Raw genomic sequence first — 3,300 nt, forward strand, 5'->3', positions numbered from 1 at the left:
ATCATCTCTGACCTTTCCTTTCTCCTTGTGTCCCAGCTTTAGTTTGTGAGGGAATATAGTCACATCACTGTGTGTATTGTGTGTGCATGTACATGTGTATGCACATGTATTGTGTGTGCACATGTGTATGTGAGTGCATTGTTGTGTGTGCGTGTGCATGCAAGCGCATGTGTTTGGTGTTTCTGGGAATGGAACGCAGAGCTAGTGGCAAGCATTCTGTCACTATGCCACACCCTAAGCTTAACACATCCCTCTTTTTCTCCTGTACCTTTTTTTACTCCCATCCCCCTTGTCACTTCATAGTAAACTCATAGCCCACCATTTCTTCTACCTGGTTCCAGGCTGTCCCCTCACCCAAGGGGACTTACTGGGTGACCTAGATAAAAGAGCAGTGTTTCCAGGCCAGGCCAGGCAACCAGATGTTTGGCTTCCGGCATGGTGGCTCCTACCTGTTCCTTGAACTCTCTCCCCACTGAAACACCCACAGCAGGCAGAGACTGTTTAAAACTCAGAACCACAACCACTTAAAGCCTCTGCAAATTGTCCTAAGGGCATTCAGGAAATGTATTAACTTTGATGCAAGAAAATCTGTTAAATCCCAGGAAGAGCAGTGAGGGTGAGTGACCCTGAGCCAAACCACATCCCGTCCCCCAAGTTCCACTCCAGTTCCAGGGGGGGTGAGGGTGGTGAGAGCGAGAACACAAGTGACCTCTTTTTCCAGCTCATTGCTGGGAGTGGGTGTCTGTATGGCCCTGGGAGGAGCATGTTGCAAAGGCTCTGATGAGGACAAAGTAGGCTGAGTGGCCTGCGGCGGGCTTTCTAGTCCTGCCGCCTTGCATAGGCGGGAGTTCTACTTTGACCATGGATGGTGGAAGATTACCTGGAGCTTTAGCCACCCAGGCCCCAGTTTGCTTATAGGGCAGAACTTATTCTGGAAGAGGCAAGCCAAGAAAACCCTGTCCAATAAGCAGTGTTGTCACTGAGATAGGGGAGTGCCACTGTCCCTGCCCAAGGTCCCCAGGCCCTAGAGCAGCCTACAGACTTTGCTGAAGAGAAGCAACAAACACAACAGTCTGGACCTCCCACAACTGGGGGACCTTTAGCTGGGGATGCTCCCAGAAACTCTAAAGGTTGTTAGGAAGTAATTAAGAGGAGCTGGGCACCCCTCTATTAGAGCAAGCTAAAGTAGGGATGAGGGGAGAGCTTAGAGGTGCAGGTAGCACTTGCCTAGTATGTGTGAGGCCTTGGGTTCAATCCTTAGTACCACATACACAGAAGTCCAACTGCAGACCAATTACAAGAGCATCAGAGAGAATCATGAGATGCATCAGTCAACCCCCTCCCCCTAGCTTCCGTAGAGCGAGACCCAAAAAATTATATCTGCAAAAGGGGCTAAAGTTGACTGGGCAAGACTAGAACAATTTCTATACCAGAGAAGGATTGAAACCAACAGAGCACTAAGCCACAGTGAAGACAAACAGTCTGTATGATTCCACTGGCCAAGTTTAATAAAAAAGGTAGCAAGGCAAAGGAGGCTTTTAAGACCTGTGTGGGCCAGGCACGATGGTATGGGTGTGGACTTCCAGGACTCGGGGAGGCTGAAGCAGGAGGATAGTTGAGTTGTTAGAAGCCAGCTGAGGCTACATAGCAAGTTCCAAGCAACAAGAATACACAATAAATAGTCAGGGGTTGGGGCATATGCCTGCAATCCCCATACACAGGATGCTGAGGTTAAAGGTCTGTTGCTAATTTGAAGCTATCCTGAGCTAGCTTCTGTCTCAAAAAAAAACCAAAAGACCACTGTCATCCCAAGGTAACTGCCCAAGCCCAGGTCTGCAGGCCTCGAGGAGTGGCATCTAAACCCACCAGCTGTAAGAGAAAGAGACTTCATCAGACTTATCCAGCTAAACCACTCCACAGATAAAGTAGGCAAACACAATAACAACAAGTCCGGCCAGGCTTAGTGACCCACACATTTTATCCCTGTACATGTGAGACAAAAGCAGGTGAATCCCCGTGAGTTCAAGGCCACTCTGGTCTATGTAGGAAGTTCCAGGACAGCCAGGGCTATATAGAAAGACCCTGTCTCAAAAACCAAAATGAAATAAAATCTAAAGTTGTTATATTACCTAAAATAGACAGTTTTCAGTGAAAAACTGTTATAGTTAACAGGGAAAAGACAGAAATCTGACATCCACTGAAGACATGGAGGAGGAAGAGGAGGAGGAAGAAGAAGAGGAACAAGAGACAAATATCAGACTTGTTGAGTTTCCAGATAGCAGACTTACTAGCTTAAGACTCCAAAACAATGGTAAGACCAGACATCCTAGCTCCTCCCCCAGGACCTACTGAGTCTCCTTGACCTTCTCCTTCCCTTAACTTTCTGCAACCCACGAGATCTAGCCTGGGACCCACATACAGTGCCCTGGCCTAGTCTTGCCTCCCCTGCCTGCATTGCAAAGGATCTCTAGACATCTGCTAGGACCCTCCTTACCAATCCCCTAATCCACAAGCCTCTCCTACAACACGGTCAACCTTTCCACCCAGTCAGATCTATCCCCACACCCCAGGCTTGGATCAGGAAACCCCTCCTGTCTACCAGCCCAGTACCCTCTGTCTACCTTACTGTCCACTTCAGTCCATTTCCAAGCTCTAGGTCTGACATACATGCGCATCCTCTCTCTGCCCCACTCTGCTCTGTCAATAACAGACTCAGAACCAACAGAAGCCCACATGCCCAGATCTCATTGCAGAAATGCCAGCAGTACAGAAGATCAAGCCGGTTTCTTCTTTCCCAAACCTAGCAGTTCCGTTGAAATGTCTGCCAAGGAGAATGTCCTAGATGAACCCCAGGATGCAGAATTTAGAAGAACAATCACTAACTTTCATCAGAGCGGTCAAGGAGTTTAAAGAAGACTCAAGAAACAGCTCAATGGGATGAAGGAGAATGAATTTAAGGGAAATACAGCTTCGACTGAAGCCCAAGAAAACACCCAGAAAAGGCTGAGAAAAGCAACTTAGACAATCCAAGACTTGAGAATGGAATTCAATAAGAAAATACAGACACTGATGGGGACTCAAGCTGAAATGAAAATGGAATTGAAAAAAAAAAACCACAAACAAATCAATAACTCAATTAGAAAACTCAAAGGAAAACCTTACAAGTGGAATGAGTCAAACAGAAGACAAAATACTGAGACTCAAAGATAAAACAGGGGATCTAGACCAAATAAGCAAGGAATGCAGTTAAAAACAAAACAAAACAAAGAAGTGTGAGACAGCAAGGATTGCAGGCACAGA

Source organism: Mus caroli, chromosome 7 (assembly GCF_900094665.2).
Source record: "Mus caroli chromosome 7, CAROLI_EIJ_v1.1, whole genome shotgun sequence".
Taxonomy (NCBI): Eukaryota; Metazoa; Chordata; class Mammalia; order Rodentia; family Muridae; genus Mus; species Mus caroli.